Source organism: Lithobates pipiens, unplaced genomic scaffold, assembly GCF_037356315.1.
Source record: "Lithobates pipiens isolate NorthernLeopardFrog02 unplaced genomic scaffold, aLitPip1_a1.2 Scaffold_3, whole genome shotgun sequence".
NCBI lineage: Eukaryota > Metazoa > Chordata > Amphibia > Anura > Ranidae > Lithobates > Lithobates pipiens.
In genome coordinates, this window is record NW_027507790.1 from 40811883 (window position 1) to 40835375 (window position 23493).

Genomic DNA, 23493 nt, shown 5'->3' on the forward strand with positions numbered 1-23493 from the left:
ACCCACCGTGAAGCATAGTGGTGGCAGCATCATGCTTTGGGGCTGTTTTTCTTCAGCTGGATTAGGGACCTTAGTCAAGGTAGAGGGAATTATGAACAGTTCCAAATACCAGTCAATATTGGCACAAAACCTTCATGCTTCTGCTAGAAAGGCAAACCTGAAGAGGAACTTCATCTTTCAGCATGACAACGACCCAAAGCATACTTCCAAATCAACAAAGAAATGGCTTCACCAGAAGAAGATTAAAGTTTTGGAATGGCCCAGCCAGAGCCCAGACCTGAATCCCATTGAAGATCTGTGGGATGATCTGAAGAGGGCTGTGCACAGGAGATGCCCTCACAATCTGACAGATTTGGAGTGTTTTTGCAAAGAAGAGTGGGTAAATATTGGCAAGTCAAGATGTGCCATGCTAATAGACTCATACCCAAAAAGACTGAGTGCTGTAATAAAATCAAAAGGTGCTTCAACAAAGTATTAGTGTAAGGGTGTGCACACTTATGCAACCATATTAATTTTTTTCTTTTTTACTTCTGAAAAGATTTCAGTTTGTTGTTCAACTGAGTTGTGCAGTTTATATATATGATTTATCTTTGTCTCATTTTTTTACATCACAGAAACCTGACATTTTAACAGGGGTTTGTAGACTTTTTATATCCACTGTATATGATCCAGTCTGTTCCAAGTTAGGGGCATGCAGCACACCTCTCCCACAACCGTGGTGTCCACCGGACACAGCGGATTGCTGATCCCGGTACCATGTCATGTGAGACAAAGGAAGGGAATTCCCTGGTGCCATAAACGTCTTTATTAAGCAAAGATAAAATGACACACAATGCACTCACATGCTCAGGGAACAAAACCAAGGCTAAAGGCTCCTCTTCTCATGTCTGTGTGTTAGGAAGGAAACGATGCTTGAAAAAGAAGGCCACATCCCTAAAACGTGTCGTAATTATGGCAAGCTGTATAGCCTCCTTCGGGTGTACGCAGCTCTACTGAATGATTGCCGGTCCTCCATGATCCTGGAGGCTGTGACACACAAGCTTCTATTGCAGTCAGCAATACATTTTTTTAAATGTTGGTCTTTTTTCATTTATACTGCAGAAAACAAAAAAACACAGTGGTGTTCAAATACCACCAAAAGAAAGCTCTATTTGTGTGAAAATAATGATAAAAAATGAATTAGCGTACAGTTTTGCACAGCCACGCAATTGCCAGTAAAAGTAGCATAGTGCTGAATAGCAAAAAATGTTCTGGTCATAAAGGGTTAAAACCTTCTGGAGGTCAAGTGGTTAAAGCCATGTGTTTAAACCCTTGTGTTTTTCACCTTGATTCATCCTATGCATCAAGGTGAAAAAACACCAGGCAGTGACTGGCCCCCCAGCCCCCCGTTTTACTTACCTGAGCCCTGGAATTTCCAACAGCGAGCTATTGGCTCCCGCTGCTGTCAATCAAATCCAATGACGCAGGTGCCGGGGGGGGGGGGGGCGGGGCAGAGTCATACATTCAGTGGCTATGGATGCCGAATGCTGGACTTGGGAGTGTGCCCGCATGGTAACCCCCGGGAGACCGCTTCGCCTAGGGGGTTATCTGATGCAGGGAGGAGATGCGAGAGCTGCCGAGGGACCCCAGAAGATGAGGTTCGGGGCCAATCTGTGCAAAACAAACTGCACAGTGGAGGTAAGTATGACATGTTTGTTTTTTTTTTTTTTTAAATATTTTAGCTTTACACTCACTTTAAGGCAACACAGTTTCAGTCCACTCACATGCAAGTGTTTGTGCCTGGTGATTGGCCACTCAGGTATCCAATGCCATACAGGCAGTCAAACCAAGTAACCAAGTAACTGGGAAAAAAGGGGAGTTGGGTATATATTAGTGATGATGATCATAAACCAGTTCCCACCCAGCCTATTGCCAAATGACGGCACTGTGGGAAATTCACCATTCCGGGCGCGATCTGTCACCTGATCTGGCGATCTGATCAGTATACCAGCTGCTGCCTGTACCATGTGATTGCTGTGACCAATCACAGCAGATCACATGACAATAGTACACAATGGATGGCTTTCATTTATGCCATCTATTTTGTACTATTGCAGTGAACTCTGATTGGTCACAGTGATTCCATGGTACCAGTCACAAGATCAGAGTACCCGAGTACCTATCTGCAGCCCATCAGAGTACCCAAGTACCTATCTGAGAATCAGAGTACAGAGAATCAGAGTACCCGAGTACCTGTCTCCAACCCATCAGACTACCCGATTACCTATCTGCAGCCCAACAGAGTACCCGAGTACCTATCTGCAGTCCATGCCTTATAGCAGCTGTCGTCAACCCCCAGGCCGCGGCCCACTACTGGGCCATAGCATCTTTGCAGCTGGGCCGCAGTGGTTGGCATTACATTGAAAGGCACCAGTGGATAAGAGAGGAAAGAGGGTTGGGGAGCAGAAATTACATCTCTCTCTGCCCGCCTAGCATCACCGCTCTTCCGCCCTCACAGCATGCGGAATGTCGGAGGTGCGGCGGGGAGCAGAGAGATGAAATTTCTCCCTGCCCTCCTAGCATCACCGCTCTTCCGCACTCACAGCATACAGAATGTCGGAGGTGCGGCGTGGAGCAGAGAGATGACATCATCTCTCACCGCCCTCCCACATCTCTGCTCTTCTGACCTCACTCAAGAGGTGACAATCCTCATTTGGTGGCACAGGTAGGTCATGTGGCAAGTGGCATTCCTCATTTGGTGGCAGGCAGCGTGGCAAGTGGCATTCCTCATCTGGTGGCAGGCAGCGTGGCAAGTGGCATTCCTCATCTGGTGGCAGGCAGCGTGGTAAGTGGCATTTCTCATATGGTGGCACAGACAGGTAAAGTGGCAAGTGGAATTCCCCATCTGGTGGCACAGGCAGGTGACGTGGCAAGTGGCATTCCTCATTTGATGGCAGGCAGCGTGGCAAGTGGCATTCCTCATCTGGTGGCAGGCAAGCGGGGCAAGTATCATTTCTCATCTGGTGGCAGGCAGTGTGGCAAGTGGCATTTCTCATCTGGTGGCAGGCAAGCGTGGCAAGTGGCATTCCTCATTTGGTGGCAGGCAGCGTGGTAAGTGGCATTCCTCATCTGGTGGCACAGACAGGTAAAGTGGCAAGTGGAATTCCCCATCTGGTGGCACAGGCAGGTGACGTGGCAAGTGGCATTCCTCATTTGATGGCAGGCAGTGTGGCAAGTGGCATTCCTCATCTGGTGGCAGGCGACGTGAAAAGCGACACACTCAGGGCTCCCACTGATTCTGCATCATGGTAAGTTGAACTATTTAATTTATATTACAATGTAATATAAGAAATAATGTGCTTCAATCATACTGACACCATACCAACCATGGTGCAGTGATGATTGAAGTACCAACAGCAGAACACCAGCTATTGCTCTGATAAATTACCCGCAAAATTATCCCCTCTCCCACGTGTGCGTACATCCCCCCTCGCCGGGCCTTGGCACAATTTTCTTCTACGCAGCCGGTCTCTGGTGTCAAAAAGGTTGGGGACCACTGCCTTATTGATTATACTTTGGGGTGTTTGCTTCCCAAAATGGGGTCCTTTTGTGGGTAATTCCACTGTCCTTATGCTCCAGGACCTTCAAAACTGTGATAGGTAGTCAGGAAAGCAGATGTGTAATTTATGCTCCTAGAATACCTGATGGTGCTCCCTGCATGTTGGACCTCTGTATGTGGCCAGTCTGCGTAAAAGTCTCACACACGTGGTATTGCCATACTCAGGAGGAATAGCAGCAGTGGCGGCTGGCGTTCAAAATTTTTGAGGGGCGCAAACAAACTGAAAAATTCAGAAAAAAATTAAAAATGTCAGCTTCAATGTGCTATAAATCGCAACTACTGCGCCATAAAACGCAGCCACTGTGCCCATCAATTGCCGCCACTGTACCATCAAACGCAGCCTCGCTGTGCTATCAATCGCAGCCACTGTACAATCAAATGCAGCCATTGTGCCCATCAATTGCCGCCACTGTTCCATCAAACAAAGCCACTGTGCCCATCAATTGCTGCCACTGTGCCCATCAATTGCCACCACTGTGCTATAAATCGCAGCCACTGTGCCCATCAATTGCCGCCACTATGCCATCAAACGCAGCCACTGTGCCCATCAAACGCAGCCACTGTGCCCATCAAACGCAGCCACTGTGCCCATCAAACGCAGCCACTGTGCCCATCAAACACAGCCTCTGTGCCATATCAAATGCAGCCACTGTGCCCCCGCTGTCTGCACTTACCTTGTCTCGGTGGGACAGCTCCTCGACGCTCCTCAATGTCTTCTCCCATTCTCTCTTCCTGTCCTCTGCTATGACTGGACTCCTGATAGGCGTCCAAACACAGTGCCTGTCGTTTCAGCCAATCAGGCGATGGGTAACAGATCCGAGCACCTGATTGGCGGAGAGGCGGTATAGTGTTAGGAAAGCGCCCAGCGTGGTGCTCACAGGTCACCTTTTTTGATGGCTCTTAGATGGCTCTAATCAGGTGCTTCAAAAACACCCCCACCCGTCACTGTAATTCAGGTGCTCGACACCCGAAAATAGAGGGTGGCAGCATTGCTTGAATCTATATAATGGTGCTAGAGGGAGTGGCAGGAGAGAGGGGGCGGCGTCCATGCACCCTTATGGACACACTGCCACTGAGTAACAGAATGTATTTTGGGGGTCTAATTGGAAGTATGAATATGCTGTGTGTGAGAAATAACTTGTTATTATGACAATTTTGTGTAAAAATAAAAATCGTTTCTTAATTTTCCCAAGAATTGTGGGAAAAAATGACAACTTCAAAAAACTCGCCATGCCTCTTACTAAATATTCGCAGAACTCCTAGGACATTGTAAAAAAAAAGTCAGTGTTGATTAAATACCACCAGAAGAAAGCTCTATTTGTGTGAAAAAAAATGATAAAAATGTTGTTTGGGTACAGTGTTGCATGACTGAGTAACTGGCATTCAAAGTGCAAGAGCGCTGAAAGCTGAAAATTGGTCTGGGTAGGAAAGGGACATAAGTACTCAGTATTGAAGTCATTAAAGTAAACCTGCTGCTTTGCCCTACATTGTTTCCACTGCCAAGATCTAACATATGCTTCAAAGTAGAACATGTTGTGCCATATAGAGTGAGTCATGTTTAAAGTCCACTAAAACAATCTGCATGCAAACTCATAAAAAGTTATTCCATATAATATATGGAATTACTTGTTATAATCTCGGATATAAATCAATAGTTGTAAGACGTTTACAGCCCTTCAATACACCAAGTATTTCTATGACCAACTCTAGACCACCTTTGGATTGGAAATGGGCAATGTCTTGTGATTTACCATCAATAAATACAGTATGTGCACACAGGGCGGACTGACAACTCATGGGGCCCCCGGGCAATAGGAGATTATGTGGCCCCCGGGCAATAGAAGATTATGGGGCCTCTGGGCAATAGGAGATTAGGGGGCCCCCAGGCAATAGGAGATTATGGTGCCCCTGGGCAATAGGAGATTATGGGGCCCCCGGGCAAAAAGATTATGGGGCCCCCGGGCAATAGGAGATTATGGAGCCACACAGTATATACACACACACACAGACACACAATATACATACACAGTATACACACAGAATACACATGCAAACATTGAAAAGGTACTGGAGAGGCGGGGCAGCTATAATCTTGGGATTTTAAAAATAAACACAGATTTTTACATACTGTCCTTGTTTTTTTTAAGCTGGCAACCCTGACGGGGCCCCTTAGTGACATGGGGCCCTCTGGCAGTGCCCGAGTGCCCGAATGGTCAGTCCGCCCCTGTGTGCACAAAAACTCCAGGGTCAGGGCTACCATAGGTAGGCATATCGAAACCCTCTCTGCTGAAGACAGAAGGTTATCAGCCATGCTGTGTAAACATAGGATAAGTTATATTGTAGCTTCTGTACTGTAGCTCTCGGCTACTGCACAGACATGCATAAAGATCTACTGTATAGTCACCATAGACTCAAGTAATGTATTTCCAAAATACTTTGTGTAACAAGGCAATTTTACACAGTGAGAATATGTACAAAAATTTTTTTGCATTTCAGTTGGTTATTTTTCAGGAACGGGACCTGTGGTTTGCTAGTTACATCTAAGGCATCTAAAGCTGTGATTACTATGGTAGCTAGACCGAATCCTGTGAGTGAAATGGATTGCGATCATCTCATTGACCATATGGCAGCTTTTCACTGAACACACAATCAGCCAGGGTAGGGATAGTTGGTCACTGACAGCCAGCAAGGCTGTGATCATTATCAACTTATTCATACTGTGCCAACAGATTCTTCAGCATGGTAAAAGCTTAGTAGACTAGACAGAAAATGCTCATTTATAAATGACCAGCCCAATAAGCTGATGCCAAGGCAGTTCTCAGCGCTACCTATTTTGTTGAACCATTCATGGGCCAAACAGCACTCCAATAATGATGTTCTCCATAGAAAAAACAATATTATATATATATATATATATATATATATATATATATATATATATATGTCTATAAATATATATATATATATATATATATATATGTGTCTATATATAACACTTTGCTGCAATGTAAAGTAGTGAGTGTACAGCTTGTATAACAGTGTAAATTTGCTGTCCCCTCAAAATAACTCAACACGCAGCCATTCATTTCATTTGCCAAACTGCTGGCAACAAAATTGAGTACACGCCTAAGTGAAAATGTCCAAATTGGGCCCCAAGTGTCAATATTTTGTGCGGCCACCATTATTTTCCAGCGCTGCCTTAACCCTTTTGGGCATGGAGTTCACCAGAGCTTCACAGGTTTCCACTGGAGTCCTCTTCCACTCCTCCATGACGACATCACGGAGCTGGTGGATGTTAGAGACCTTGAGCTCCTCCACCTTCCGTTTGAGGATGCCCCACAGATGCTAAATAGGGTTTAGGTCTAGAGACACTCTGTCAGGGTCGGGCTCAGCCCTTCCTTCTCTGAGCTGTCCGCTCAGCTGTCGACTAATTGCCAGCTCCTATCTCTCCACAGTGACTTACCTGTTGATGATATCCTGCTTGTCAGTCCTGCCTACTTAAGCCGTCCAGATGATCTCTGCTTTCGCCTTGGTCACATCTCTAGAGACTCTCTCCTGTGTTCCTGTTAAAGACTTGCTTGGCTGACATTCCTTCTGGCTCCAGATCCTGCTTGCTGTTCTACTACACTGTTCTCTGGCTCCCTGACATTTTTGGCTTGTCTGACTATCCGTTCCAGTTCCTGAACTCTGGCTATGTTTTGACTATGTTTACTTTGTTTACCTTTTGTTATCATTATTAGACAAGTGTGATTTAACTGTAATTCTGTCTTGGTCTGATTCATGGTTTTTGACACATGCTTGGCCAGTCCATCACTTTTACCCTCAGCATCTTTAGCAAGGTGGTGGTCATTTTGGAGGTGTGTTGGGGTCGTTATTATATTGGAAAACTGCCCAGTCTCTGAAGGGATCATGCTCTGCTTCAGTAGGTCATAGAACATGTAGGCATTCATGGTTCCTACAATGAACTGTAGCTCTCCAGTTCCGGCACCACTCATGCAGCCCCAGACCATGACACTACCACCATCATGCGTGACTGTAGGCAAGACACACTTGTCTTTGTACTCCTCACCTGGTTGCCGCCTCACACGCTTGACACCATCTGAACCAAATAAGTTTATCTTGGTCTCATCAAATCATAGGACATGGTGCAAAAAATGATCCACTAAAATTTCTTCATTTTATTGAACAGTCATAGTGAACAAACGCAGATTAAGTCAGTTGACGCGTTTCAGCCTCTAAGGCCTTAGTCATAACCACATTACAGACAGGCTCCACCCATTGATTGTCAATTGCTGGCAATTATCCAAAAAAGAGAATCAGCTGCAATACATATAGGGTGATCAATGTGTATGCCACAAATTTTCCACTCACCTTGTAGTGATAATATGCACATGTATGTACACACATGCATGTACACACACGTGCATACATTCATACAGGTATAGACATATGCATAATAAAAGCACACCATAAAATTCAAAAAAGATTAAATAAGAAAGACAAAAATAATAATCCAGATATGTGGGGGAAAAAAAACAGAAGAGAGAAAGGAAAAGAGAGAGTAGAGGCTCTGGCGATCTAGTTTTTAATCTAAAAATCCACCATGCTTCTCTCCCCAGTTGCCTTCTCTCCCTGTCACCTCCTCTGGGCGAGTGAGACAACTGTTCTCTAAAGTGAGGTGTTGCATTCAAAATATTTCTAGCATTTGGGTTATTTGTGTCACAGTAATGTTCCCCTATACAGGCTCTCAAAGGACATATGGTACAACCTACATATTGGAGGCTGCATGAAATACAGGTGATCAGGTAAATTACATAGTTTGTGCCACAGTTGATGTATTGCTGTATAATGAACTCTTTGTCTGTGGCTGTGGCAACAAACGTTTTACCCAAAAGACACAAATTACAGTACCTACAGGTTTTTGTATTACAAGGGTAACTTCCAGGATAGGAATGCCAGGTGGGTTGGCATTGTTTATAAGAGAAAAGACTGGTTGATAGTGCAGTCCCTAATGTGGGCGCACGTCGGCTAGAAAAATGGAAACCTGCTGGCAATATCCCATTTCAATTTTTATCTGTGTACAGTATTGGCAGATTATTTTTTATTATTCTGACTATTTGATGATATTCTTTGGAAAATGTAGTTGTAAATGTAATAGGTTTGCCCGTTCTTCTATTTCTAGAGTTGTAAGGTTTATAAGATTTATGCTTATTTTTACACTCTCTCTTGGTTTTAGGCTTATCTAACAGCAATTTCTCTCTGTCCATTATCAAAACCCTTTCCAGTCCTTGGTGTATAACAGATTCATTATAACCTCGGTCCAATAAGCGCTGATGAATGACCTTGCATTCCAGCTCAAAGGCTGAGTCTGTTGAACAGTTTCGTTTGGCTCGAATAAACTCCCCATAAGGGTTCGCATTGATGGTGTGGGATGGATGACAACTGGCTGCAAAAAGTGTAGCATTACCAGAGCATGGTTTCCTATAGGTGCATGTTGAAACATTACCCGTAGTTGGATCGCCCTTTAGAGTGATGTCCTAAAAGTTGATACTGAAAGCATCATGCTCAATTGAAAAATGCAAATGTAACTGATTGTCATTAAGGAATTTCCAAAATTCATGCAATCCTATAGTGTCACCATCCAACACCTTCATAAGTTCATCGATATAGCGACCATACCATACAATCTGCCTGGCAAAGAGGTTGCTGGGAGAGAACAAAAATTATTCCTCCCACCAACCCATGTAGAGATGCGCCATGGACGGTGAGAATCTAGCGCCCATTGAAGCCCCACAGTGCTGGACATAGTACACGCCATTGAATAAAAAATAATTGTGCTTTAATAAGAGCTCAACTATTAACAAAACAAACTACTGTAGCTCCCGAGAATAGGAGCTATAGCATTGAAGATGAGCTCTGACAGGCTGAACCCCCCACCCTTTCAACCTCTGCAGCAATGCTGGCAGCACTCATATGTCTGTTTCCCAAAGGCAACCTCTGGATATGACACTGAGCACATGTCTAGCGGAAATCCAATACAGCTCACCATGCAAAAAACACCATTCCTACAGTAGCAGAGCACAATTTGTTTCCAATGGACACGTGGATCTGACTGATATACCAAGCTATCTAACTGATTACACAAGAGATAGGCACTATGCTGATGCTTACATTAAATAGACAAAACTATGTTAACTATTAAACAGCATTGATGGGAGGGGGGGGGGGTCTGCTTTGCCAGCTGTTGTATTCTGATTACGGACAGTACCTGCATCTAATTAGATACAGGCATTGTTCAGCCAACAATTTTTGGCCCGGTGACTTCAATTTTTAGACCGAAGGAAATCGGGACTGGAAGTGCCACTAGGGCCACCTGTAGCTCAAATTTTAGCTGGTTCATCAGGAACTGGATGAAATGTGTTCAATGTATGGCCAGACAACTCTAAAACATCACTCAACTGAGAGTTTCACTGGATAGGCACAACTAGAGAAAGGCACCTTGCTGATGTTTCCACTGGATAGACACAACTTAAGCTGGCCATAGATGGAGCAAATTTCTTTCCTACAAAATTCCTAGATTTCCCCCATCTGCACAGCCAGCATTGATGGGGGAATCCCTCCCACGGAGTCATTGTGTTCTCCCGGTGGGAACAGCCCGCTACGCCCCCCCAGTGAATATTGCTAGTGGCTATAATAGTAATAATCGCATGTAAAATCTGACATTTTGGTTGTACCCAAGTTGATCAACCGAGATTTGAATTGTCTATGGCCCGCTTTACTGTCTAAGCCGTTGTACACACGGTCGGACATTCCGATGGACAATGTCCGATAGGACCGTGTTGTCGGATAATCCGACAGTGTGTGGGCTCCATCGGACTGTTTCCGTCTGAGTATCTGAGAGACCAAGTTTTCCAGCTGGGCTATAAAATTTTCCGACAACATGATCCGATGGGACTTTGTCCGATCATGTGTAGAGAATTTCAATCGGACAAAGTGCCATGCATGCTTAGATCAAATTCCTAGACCAAAGCTATTGGCTACTAGCCTGAACGTAGTCCCGTCCTAACGAAATAACGTCATCATGTTAAGTACGATCGGATTTTCTGACAACTTTGTCCGACTGTGTGTATGCAACAGTTTCGGACAAAATTTGGTTGTCGGAATGTCCGACCATGTGTACAAGGGCTAACTGATGACCATGAGATATACAAACCTAATTATATGATCAGTAGACCGCCACATCTAGCTATGTGACTGGTAACCACTGGATAGAGACACCTAGCTAACTGGGTACAACCACTCATCTGATTATTAGTTACATCACTTCTTGAATTATAGCTTTCTATATATAGACTGCTAAAGTGTATGCGTGTGTGGAGGAGCTGCAGTTGGGTTATAGTGATAAGAATGGAGATTGTGTCTTTTGTATGCTCTATTCAGAGTGTTTCATTCACAATGTTCTTTGATGCATGTAACATTGCAGAGGCAATTTGGGCCAAACTCCAGGAAGGTTTATTTATTTATTTTATATAGACGCATTTGGCTCAAAATTTACAGACACTAGAGTGGTCATCTTTGTCTACTGACAACTGGATAGTATGTATTCCCTGTACCAGTTTCAGATAGAGACATTAACAGCGTCTGTAAAAATAAAAATCTTTTGTTGCACCGCCTTTTATTAACTAAGCTATAACATTAACTTGTGCTCTGTGATGTGCGTACAGACTCCCTTGTGTGCCCCCACTCAGAGACTCTGGCTTTACATTCCAGCTGCGCTATGACAGCTTGTATTTATCCGTCTCCACCAGGACACAACCTTTATCTTCTATGTTCCAGGGAGGAAAATCTGTTGTTTACACTCTACTTTGTGGAAAGGCAGTAATCTGCTGCCTCATGCAAAGTCTAGCCCATCGATGAGTGGATTACATCAATGCAGCCCAGGTAGAAAAGGAAAACGGCCTTCTGTAGAGTATAGACGCTGTCATTCTGTGGATGTGTAGGCACCTATGTGAATGTCTCCATTAAAAACAACGCAGCTGTGTTCATATAAAAACGCTTGTAAATGCGATTTTTTTAATGGCCATGTGAATGTAGCCTAAGGAGAACCATCAAAGAGGCTGAAGGTAATTAAGGAGGAAGATGGGAAATTAGGTATGTGGAGGGGAGGGAAAGAGGTACCCATGGCCACCCTTCCAAGACATGAAACTTACTGGTTCAGCTCCAGTCTTGAGTTGTATGTGATCCATTGGGACCACATACCTTCAAGAGCCTCAGTTCATCATTAACTATGGAATTAATCATTTACATTTTACCCTCTTCAATAGTTGAAAATTTGCTGGGAGCCTAAAGCCCCATACACACAAGCAAAATATTGGGCAATATCGGCCGGTTTAACCAGCCGACATTTGGCCCATGTGTAAGGCAGCCAGTCCAACAGAAGCCAGCTGAACATTCGGATTCTGTCAAAGGGGCATGGCCCCTTTGACAGAAGGGGTCATGCCCCTTTGACCCCTTCAAATGCCCCAAAAAAGATCTGACGATCAGTATCTGATCAGCGCTCACAGCCAATGGCTGCGAGCGCTGGACCACTGTGCTCTGTTGGGGGCTTCCCCCTGTCAGAACACAATAGCTCAGCAGCGGAGATCACTGTACTAATATTCAGTTTTTTTTTTATTCAGCCTGCTATGCCGCGTACAGACGATCGGACATTCCGACAACAAAATCCTGGATTTATTTCTGACGGATGTTGGCTCAAACTTGTCTTGCATACACACGTTTGCAAAAATGTTGTCGGAAATGCCGAACGTCAAGAACATGGTGGCGTACGACGAGCTGAGGAAAATTAAGTTCAATAGCCAGTGCGGCCCTTCTGCTTGATTCCAAGCATGCGTGGAATTTTGTGCGTTGGAATTGTGTACACGTGATCGGAATTTACGACGGATTTTGTTGTCAGAAAATTTGAGAACCAGCTCTCAAATTTTGTTTGTTGGAAATTCCGACAAAAAATGTCCGATGGAGCCTACACAGGGTTGGAATTTCCGACAACAAGCTCATAGTGATACTATTTATTGCTGTGATATTATCGTATTTACCACCATGATAGTTTTAACTAAGCAGCGGTGGTGTGGGGGTCAGTCTGAGGCAGATGTGGTGGGGGGTTTCAGTCAGAGGCAGTGGTGGTGGGGGGATCAGCCAGAGGTAACGGTGATGGTGGTGGGGGGGTTCAGTCAGAGGCAACGGTGTTGGGGGGTTCAGACAGAAGCAGCGGTGGTGGGGGGGTCAGTCTGAGGCAGTGGTGGTGGGGGGTTCAGTTAGAGGCAATGGTGGTGGGGGGTTCAGTCAGAGGCAGCGGTGGTGGTGGGAGGTTCAGTCAGAGGCACGGTGGTGGGGGAGTTCAGCCAGAGGTAGCAGTGGTGGTGGGGGTTCAGTCAGAGGCAGCGGTGGTGGGGGGTTCAGACAGAGGTAGTGATAGTAGGGGGGTTCAGTTAGAGACAGTGGTGGTGGGGGCGTTCAGTCAGAGGCACGGTGGTGGTGGAAGGGGGATCAGTCAGAGGCAGATGTGGTGGGGGGTTCAGTCAGAGGCAGTGGTGGTAGTTGTGGTGGGGGGGTTCAGTCAGAGGCAGCGGTGGTGTGGGGGGTTCAGACAGAGGTGGTGGGGGTTCAGCCAGAGGCAGCGGTGGTGGGGGTTCAGCCAGAGATAGCAGTGGTAGTGGGGGTTCAGTCAGAGGCAGCAGTTTTGGGGGAGGGGTTCAAACAGAGGCAGTGGTGGTGGGGGGGTTCAGACAGAGACGCGGTGGTGGGCAGTTTAGACAGAGGCACGGTGGTGATGGGGGTTCAGTTAGAGGCAGCGGTGATGGTGGTAGGGGGGGTTCAGCCAGAGGTAGCAGTGGTGGTGGGGGTTCAGTCAGAGGCAGCAGTGGTGGGGGGGTTCAGTCAGAGGCAGGGGTGGTGGGGGGATTCATAGAGAGGCAGTGGTGGTGGCGGGTTCAGACAGAGGCAGTGGTGGTGAGGGGGATCAGTCAGAGGCAGATGTGGCGGGGAGGTTCAATCAGAGGCAGATGTGGTGGTGGGGGGTTCAGTCAGAGGCAGCGCTGGTGGTGGTGGGGGGGTTCAGACAGAGGCAGCGGTGGTGGGGGAGTTTAGACAGAGGCAACGGTGGTGGGGGGATTCAGACAGAGGCAGCGTGGTGGGGATGGGTGCGTGGCGCTGGCACTTACTTGCTATCGAGGTCAGTCGTGCCTACAGTAATGCCTCTTCCAACGTGGAGTCTCCGCACACAGTAGAAAGCTCCTCCCCCTTCACGCTGTTGACCCTCAGCTGGTCAGTTGACTTTCTCTTGCAGTGTCTAACTCCTGTCCCGACATCTGTCTGCAGCAATGGGAGAAGCCGCGGAGAGGATGGGCGGGTGGTCCGCTGTGTGGGTATGGCAGTGAGTGCTCTGCTGTTTCCCATCATTACCTCTAACAGCAGCGGCGCCGGACCCCTCACAGTGGGATAAGCGGCGGTCCCCCACAGTGAAATAAGCAGCGGAGAGGACAGGCGGTAGTTCCGCCACTGTCTTGGGTGTCAATTTACCGCCCCTCTGAAAGTGCCACCCGGGTCCAATGGACCCCCCGGGACCCATGGTAGGGCTGGCCATGAGTGCATACTATACTGTACACGGACATACTTTTCGGTAAGCCAACATTTCTGTATTAAAAATCAGATTATTGGTCTTACTCATACGTATTCAAATTTTCTGAGGCACGGAATTTTGGGTTTCCATCCAAAATCATCACAATTTAAAGAAAGAAATGCTTGTAATATATCACCCTGTGTGTAATGAATCTATATAATATACGAGTTTCACTTTTTGGATTGAATTACTGAAATATAACTTTTTGATGATATTCTAATTTTATGAGATGCACCTGTATATACTGTACACTGCTCAAAAAAAATTAAAGGAACACTTTGAAAACACATCAGATCTCAATGGAGAAAAATATCATGCTGGATATCTATACTGATATGGATTGGGTAATGTGTTAGGATGCCACATTGTTTGATGGACATTAAAATGATCACCCTACAGAGGGCTGAATTGGACTCAATAGTTTGTATGGCACCCCACGTGCTTGTATGCATGCCTGACATGTCGGGACACGCTCCTAATGAGACGATGGATGGTGCCCTGGGTTATTTCCTCCCAGATCTGGACCAGGGCATCACTGAGCAGACTGAGATGCAACCTGATGGCGTTGGATGAACGGAAACCTAATGTCCCAGAGGTGTTCTATTGGATTTAGGTCAGGCGAGGAGGGGGAAATTCGATGGTATCAATTCCTTTATTGTCCAGGAACTTGCTGCAAACTCTCTCCACATGAGGCCGGACATTGCCATGCACCAGGAGGAACCCAGGACCCACTGCACCAACATAGGGTCTGACAATAGGTTCAAGGATTTCAGTCTGATACCTAATGTCAGTCAGGGTGCCATTGTCTAGCCTGTAGAGGTCTATGCGTCCCTCAGTGGATATGCCTCCCCAGACCATCACTGACCCACCACCAAACTGGTCATGATAAATGATGTTACAGGCAGTACAACGTTTGCCGCAGCTTCTCCAGAGCCTTTCACATCTGTCACATGTCCTCAGGGTGAACCTGCTCTCATCTGTGAAAAGCACAGGGCGCCAGTGGTGGTGCTCATCCTATTCCTCCTTGCACAAAGGAGCACATACCAGTCCTGCTGATGGGTTAATGACCTTCTACGGCTCTGTCCAGCTCTCCTAGATTTCAAGGAAGGAACACATCTATGGTGTCCTGCTGCAATAAATTGAGTGGCAACCTCAGCCTGGACTCCGACCAGGCCTTGCCCCAAACACAATTCACTCTAATGCCCCGTACACACGATCGGACTATCCAGCGGACTTGGTCCGGCAGACCAGAGTCCGCTGGACAATCCGCCCGTGTGTGGGCTCCAGCAGACTTTTTTTCCCCAAAAGTCTGGCGCACATAGAAAGAAGTTTTGACTCAAAATTGTCCACCGGACTCGGCAGTCCGGCAGACAATCTGCCCGTCTATGTGCTCCACCGGACTCTTGAAATGAACGGACCTGCCCACACACGAAGAAAAGTCCGTTCATTTTGAACGTGGCTCCAGGTAGATGGGACTAGCGAAGGAAGTCAATGTCGCCGCCTCCATCGGTGAGATTGACACATCACACGATCCTTATCCGAGCACGCAGCCCGGCCGGTCAGGAAAGGGGGTGGGGACGAGTGAGCGCCCCACCTCCTGATCCATACAAGGCCACATGCCTTCAACATGGGGGGGTGCTTTGGGGAAGGAGGGCCCTGTGCCCCCCACCCCAAAGCACCTTGTCCCCATGTTTATGAGGACAAGAGTCTCTTCCCGACAACCCTGGCTGTTGGTTGTCGGGGTCTGCGGGTGAGGGGCTTATCGGAATCCGGGAGCCCCCTTTATTAAGGGGGCCCCCCAGATACCGGCCTCCCACCCTATGTGAATGAGTATGGGGTACGATGTAGCCCTACCCATTTCCCTGGTGAAAAAAAGTGTAAATAAAAAAACACAACACAAGTTTTTAAAATAATTTATTGGACAGCTCTGGTGGTCTTCTCTTCTTCCGTCTTGGGGGGTCTTCTCGCCGGACTCCTCCGCTATCTTCTGCTAGCTCTTTTACTAGCAGAGGAGCCCGGCTTTCTTCTTCGTCGCCGCCGTCCGGGGGTCTTGTTCCGACTTCGGGGTCTTGTCCCGCTCTTCCGAGGTCTTGTTCCCCTCTTCGGTTCTTCTGCTGGGCCTTTGTTATCGTCTTATAGCTTGTTTACTAGCGTTGGTCCGGTCTTCTGTCGCTGCCTTCTTCTCTTCTTCCTTGCGATGTTGACACAACGCTCTCTCTGGCCGCAATGGAAGGGACGCGTTGTGCGGTGTCTTATATAGGGACAAGGGGCGGGGTCATCGGGTGATGTCACATGGTGACCCCACCCCCTTATGATGTCACAGTCCCGGAGGACTTTTTCCGGCGTAGGGCTTCCCCTTTAAGTCCATACCAGGTGCCGAGGCTAGCGACGTGTCAATCTCGCCGACGGAGGCGGCGACATTGACTTTCTTCACTAGTCCCGTCTACCTAGAGCCGTGTTCAAAACAGAGGTCGACCGATATGGGTTTTTCTCTGGCCGATACCGATATTTAGAAATCGCCACGGCCGATGGCCGATATATGATGCCGATTTTTTTTGGGCCGATATGTTAGGCCGATTATTTATTTTTTCCCCTTCGTCTCATAAAATCTAACAGACACCTTTCCCACTGGGGCGTTTTTCAGGCGCTTTAAAATAGCGCCTGTAAAGTGCCTGCAAAACGGCTCCCCTGCAGTCTGTGTGGAAGCCCCGAGTGCTTTCACACTGAGGAGATGCGCTGGCAGGACGTTAAAAAAGTCCTGCAAGCAGCATCTTTCGAATGGTGTATACCGCTCCTCCACCACGCCTGCCCATTGAAATGAATGGGCACTGCTGCCGAAGCACCTGCAATGCGATTTGGCAGCGGCGCTTCACGGGCACATTTAACCCCTTCCTGGGCCGCTAGCTGAATTATAAGTGCCCCGGTAAAATGACGGTAAAGTGCCGCTAAAACTGGCAGCGTTTTACCGTCAACGCCTGCTCGCTCCAGTGTGAAAGCAGCCTTTAAGAGGGATTCCACCAAAAAAAAAAAATATTAAAAGCCAGCAGCTATAAATACTACAGCTGCTGACTTTTAATAAATGGACACTCACCTGTCCCGGGTTCCAGCGATGCCGGCAGCCAAGGCCGATCGATCGCTCGGCCCTCGGCTGCTGCCGCCACCATTCTAGGTGAGGGAATCAGGAAGTGAAGCGAATCAGCTTCACTTCCCGGTTCCCTACTGCGCATGCGCGAGTCGCGTCGCGCAATAGGAAATCTCCGCGCTGTCTCTGGGACCCGTGTGTGTCCCAGCAGACAGCGCGGCAGGGCAGGAAATGGCGTAGACTCCCACGGGAGTCTATGCCCGGAAGTGGGTGTAAATACCTGTCTTTGACAGGTATCTCCACCCCCCTCCCCCCTGAAAGGTGTCAATTGTGACACCGGAGGGGGGGAGATATCCGATCAGCGGAGGTTCCACTTTAGGGTGGAATCCCGCTTTAAGTGATACAGAAAATTTCTTACATTTATTAAACAAAACAAACATCCAAACAGTTCACTTGTATGTATAATTTAGAATGAAATAAATATATATATATATATATATATATATATATATATATATATTATATTTTTTATATATATTACACAAAAACAGGTAATCAAAACTTTTGGATGAAAAAAAATGGGCTAACTTTACTGTTTTTTTTTTTTTTAAATCTGTGTATTTTTTCCCCAAAAAATTGAGTTTGAAAGACCGCTGCGCAAATCCCGTGTGACATAAAATATTGCAACAACCGCTATTTTATTCCCTAGGATCTCTGCTAAAAATATATATATAAGTTTTGGGGGTTCTAAGTGAATTTCTAGCAGAAAATACAGGATTTCTATTTGTAAGCATCAAGTGTCAAAAAAGAGTTAGTCTTTAAATGGTTAAACTGAGAACTCTACACACTGAGTTGAGTTCATTTATTTAAGTGTAAACATTGTATCTTTCTGATCTTTTCTTGGCAGACTGCCCAGAGAGGAGACAAGTCACTTCACTCAAGTCTCCAGGCAACTTGCACTGACTTCTATTACTGAAGTCATTTGCAAGTCGCGCTGAATATATCATCAGTCTTTTTTAACAACACAATCGGCCGATGCCGATTAATTAAAAAACGCCAAATATCGGCCGATATATCGGTCGACCTCTAGTTCAAAATGAACTGACTTTTCTCCGTGTGTGGACAAGTCCGTTCATTTCAAAAGTCCGGAAAAGTCCGGCCGTGTGTGGGCAGGTCCACTCGTTCGGAATGTCCGGCGGATCTCCGCTGCAAAGTCCGGCGGTTTGTCGGATCGTGTGTACGCGGCATAAGAGTAACTGCCTGTCTCCTGGTATCTCCTCCATAAGCTTGAGACTATGCTAGGAGACACAGCAAACCTTCTGGCAATGGCACTAGAAAAACTGTCAGAAAAGATGAGTAGAGAAAAATAATGTCAGTGGCCTCCACCTGTAAAACCATTCCAGTTTTGGAGGTCGTCTCATTGTTGCCCATCTAGTGCACCTGTTGTTAATTTCAGTAGCTGAAACTGATTAACGACTCCCTCTGCTACTTAACTGACCAGATCAATATCGTATGTAGGCATAGGACACCCCTCCTGCCACAGCCCCTTAAAGGAGAATTAACTAAAAAAAATAAGTTAATTAAATCCACAAGGGCTATCCACAATTTATAAATGCTGCAAATTTTGAATTTTGATGAAATCTTTAGCACTGGGAAACACTTTTTGAAAGCTAAAAAGTGCATTTTATATACAACTATATAGATCAGACCAAAATAAGGGACAAATGAGGGACAGAGGGACATTGCTCCAAATCAGGGACAGTCCGTCTAAATCAGGAACAGTTGTGAGAAAAAGGTAGGGAGTAGAATGGCTAAGATTGAAAAGAAAAAGTGGGTAGATTTTTGATAGTTTTGTCTCATCTGATGCCATGCATAACTTTCAAGCAATTGAAAAATGTCCAAGTGGCCATTAGAGATGAGCTTGGGCACGTTCAGATGCTCTTTCGAACCCACAAAGCCAAGCCCACCAGGGAGCTGCCACCTGTAATAAGCCAATCATATACAGGAGGTACATGTATATATGAGGCTGTAGGGTGGGGAAAACCCTGGCTGCAAATGATTGGCCCAGGGGTAGGGAACCTCGGCTCTCCAGCTGTTTTGCAACTACAAGTCCCATGAGACATTGCGTGATGGGATTTGTAGTTTCAAAACAGCTGGAGAGCCAAGGTTCCCTACCCCTGGATTGGCCCATTACAGGCAACTGTAGATCATTTTTTTACATGTACATATTTTAGAACTGTGTGGTTAATTCAACCTTAGACCGTCCTGCTGGCAGAGCTTTATCTTCAGTAAATATAGAACAGTATCCCACTCAATCCAAATTCAATGGATACTCCGGTATTCTTCTTTCTGTGTTTATTCTGTTAAAAAAAAAAATGAAACAAGAAGCAACTAACAAGTCAACCAAAACATTGCAATTGCTGGAATTTTTTGGGTTTGTGTGTTAATTGCCTTGTGGATACATGACAATGTCTGAAGAAAGCTGTGACAGCACCCACACCAAGCAATCTAGAGAGCATGTCCACAGTAAATCCAATTACTCTGTCTGAACTCCTGCCAAAAGCACAGCACTGGAAGAAGAACTAGAAGAACGCCACTTATCCCCATGTTGCACAGTGCTGTTGATTCTCCCTCCCTCTGCTCTCGCTATTTCTTTTTCCCAGGCCTCGCAGATCACTTGCCTACTATTAATTAATTTTGGTATATAGGCTAATTAAAATTTTTACATTGCTGTCCATGTGTGGGGTATTCAGCTGGGAACATCCATGACACACGTTGCTCTCATGAGGTCTCGTTCCTATCCCCATGGCAACCACGGTGATGGCTGCATTTTCCTGCTGATGTTTTCTAGACAGTCTGGCCCAATAAGGAGTTACATGTTTCTATGTGGAATTCATTTAAAGGGCCAGGAACTGTATAAGCTGGCTTTTTATAAAAAAAAAATTTTTTAACATTAACAAACATCTACAGAGATATTCCAGGAGCAAAGGGATGATTATTTTTGAATTCAGATGGAGTAATTGCCGGTAAAATGAAATGGCGTTTTTTCTGCCAGGTTCAGACTGTAGAAGCCATTGCCAAATTTTATCTAAGACGCAAAATTGAGTGATGTTTTTGTGTGGATTTAGAAGGCATGGCCATATGCTTTCAAAGCTAGTCAGTTGTCGAGAAAAATGGAACCAATGAAAAATATTTATGTTCGACATTCCCTATATACCCTATGTAGTGCAAATGTTTATACATGCAATGTATATTGTCAATGCACATGCCTCGGGCATACCCTAAAGCGGAGTTCCAGGCATTTTTTTCACTTTCCTCCCCACGTTCGTGATCAGTTTGTGACACATATTTGGACATTTGTTTTTTGTTTTTTTCAGCAATGTAAATGCTTAAAGGGGTTGTGAACCCTTGTGTTTTTTGCACCTTAATGCATCCTATGCATTAAGGTGAAAAAACACCTGGCAGTGACCAGCCCCTAAACCCCCCCCCCCCCCTTTGCTTACCTGAGCTCCTTCATCTCCTCGGCGGGGACGCACTGTCCCTCTTTCCACGGGGTGAGTGAGTGACTTGTATAGCGCTACCTATGCGAACTGAATCGCCTCAGGGTGCTTTCTTGCCACCAGAGTCCATCTGTGGCTTGCATGGTCCTTTACCCTGTAAGGTCCCGACATGCTTACAAACACATACAACATTGACATACACATACATAGGCCAAGTTTTTAGACAAGGTCTAATTAACCTACCAGCATGTCTTTGGAGCGTGGGAGGAAACCGGAGCACCCGGAGTAAACCCACACAGGCACAGGGAGAACATGCAAACTCCAGGCAGATGGTGTCAGTGGTCGGGATTCGAACCAATGACCCTATTGCTGCTAGGTGAAAGTGCTAACCACTACACCACTGTGCTGCCCTCCCAGCTCTTGATTGGATAGATGGATAGCAGTGCAGCCATTGGCACCCGCTGCTGTCAATCAGATCCAATGACGTGGGTGCCAGGGGGCGGGGCAGAGTCCAGCATTCGAGTCTATGTGTACACAAATTCTGGACTCGGGAGCACGCCCGCAAGGTAACGCCCCCACAAGGTAATGCCCCCGGTAAGAGCCCTCACATCATAAAATATAATAGAGGGGAAATAAAACCTTTTGGATAAAAGAGATCATTATGACCAAAAAAGATGACTAGTACTCCTTACAATCAATACCCAAAGGTGTTTTGGGGTGTGACAGGCACACTGCAGTCCTGTCTAACCAGTTATCAAATATATGATTCTAAGGGTAGAAATCCTAGTACTAGAAATATTCACCTATTAGAAGATAGGAAAGAAAAAAGAATCTAAGGAGATTTCCTCAGAAGACCTCAGCTTGGCCACAGAAAGAGGATCTATCTCCTGGTGATAATGTCCCACAAAGATCTTCCAATTCACACTTTATGCTAAGGAAGTAAGGAGGGACACTCACATGCTGAACTTTTATTGTGGGGATCATCAACTGAAGGAAACTGGAAGGCATTACTTTGACTCTAAGGAAGCATCAGGAAGCATAAAACAGATAGAGACAGAAAGTGCAGTTAAAATCACACTTTTAATGAAATTACAAAATAACACAGTTCAGGAATGTAGTCAAAAAACAGAAGCCAGGGTTTGGATGCCAGAGTGGGTAAACAGGCTAGTCAGAGTCAGGAAACTAGAAGTCAGCGTAGTCAGGAGCAAAAATCAGAAACAGGAATCGGAAGGGAAGTCAGCCAGGCATACAAAAGAGCACAGGAAGGAACGCACTTAGAGATCATAGACCACGCAAGGGCAAGGAGTAAATGAGGCAAGCTGCTTAAATAGCAAAAAGGGGCTGGCTGTGGGCTGGACTAATGAGGCAGGTAAATGGTAATCAGGTAAGTCACTGTGGTAACAATGTGTGGCTGGTAATTAACCGACAGCTGAACAGCTTCTGAACACTGAAAGAAAAGAGCTGCTCGTTGAGTAGCTGGAGACCAGCCCCAACAGAAAGACAGTGTGGTCATGAATGACACACTTCAACACTCGATAGTGTAGAGCAGCCTTTTTCATCCAGGGTGCCCAGGCACCCTGGAGTGCCTTGAGGTTTCTTCAGGGGTGCCTTGGCAAAATTCCTAAAAATGTATCAAAAATTGTATACAAGCCAGCAGGTGGATCAAGCCTGTCTTTTAGTTACACAAAGCCATGGGTTTTTATTATGCACCATTACGACTCTCCAATCACTGGCATCCTAACAACCAATTACATCATCAGTTAATAAGGAGGATGTCTGTTGCCGCCACAGAATTCTTGTTTGACCCTCCTCTGCCTCGCTCCCTTTGCATTGGGGTGACATTAGCTGCCTGATGGAGAGAAATTGAGGGAGAAGCAAAACATTTCAATACTAGTCAGCACCAGTGTGCAAAAGTGATTTGTTTTGGAAGAATAAATCACCTCTAACGTTGGGTGTCTTATGTGGGTGGAAGTTGTTGCATTTTGTAAAGATAATAGAATATTTTTTTACATTTTAGAATGAGGTGCCTCGAGATTGTCTATACTTTTAAAGGGTGCATCGACTGAAAAAAGGTTAAGAAACACTGGTGTAGAAAGAGTAGGTCACTCCGTCTGTCGCAGGGGGGATTTCAAAACTTTTTTTTATAGGTGAAGGTCCTGTAGCTTCCAGATGATGTTCAGCAGAGGTGAAGTCAGAAGGATCCTTTAAAAACTTGCAAACTGCCTGTTTCGGAGAACCAGACACAAGGGGCAGACCAGAGGATACATTTGCTAGAAAATAGTGCATGGGACTTCTTGGTCAGAAGAGTAGCTTGGTGCCTTGCCTTCCTTCCAGGCTCCCTAATACTCAGAGAGAGAATGGGCTATAAGGACTAAGACTGTAGGAGAAGGAAGGACAATGCTAAATAAAAATACAAAAAGGGTCAATGGTCCGCAGGAAGTGGACTTTCTTAGCATGGACATGATCAGAACAGCTTCCCTCGAAGGCAACTCCAGATTACTAGGCGACTCCAGATTACCGACTGTTTATGAATTCCTAAATCTCTCATTCAACAATAAAGAAACATAATATTTGTAGTCACAAAGTACAGAGGGGAATGTGTAATCCATATAAATGCCAATGTATATCTTTATGATGG

At 45.8% G+C, this 23493-nt stretch overlaps 2 protein-coding genes across 3 annotated transcripts in view; one reads left to right on the forward strand and one right to left on the reverse strand.

The window, feature by feature from the left end:
• The window catches only part of RSPH14 (radial spoke head 14 homolog), a 362664-nt gene that overhangs the window by 271834 nt on the left and 67337 nt on the right, over positions 1-23493 (reverse strand). The window lies entirely within an intron of this gene.
• GNAZ (G protein subunit alpha z) overlaps positions 1-23493 on the forward strand; it is a 212095-nt gene that overhangs the window by 180752 nt on the left and 7850 nt on the right. The window lies entirely within an intron of this gene.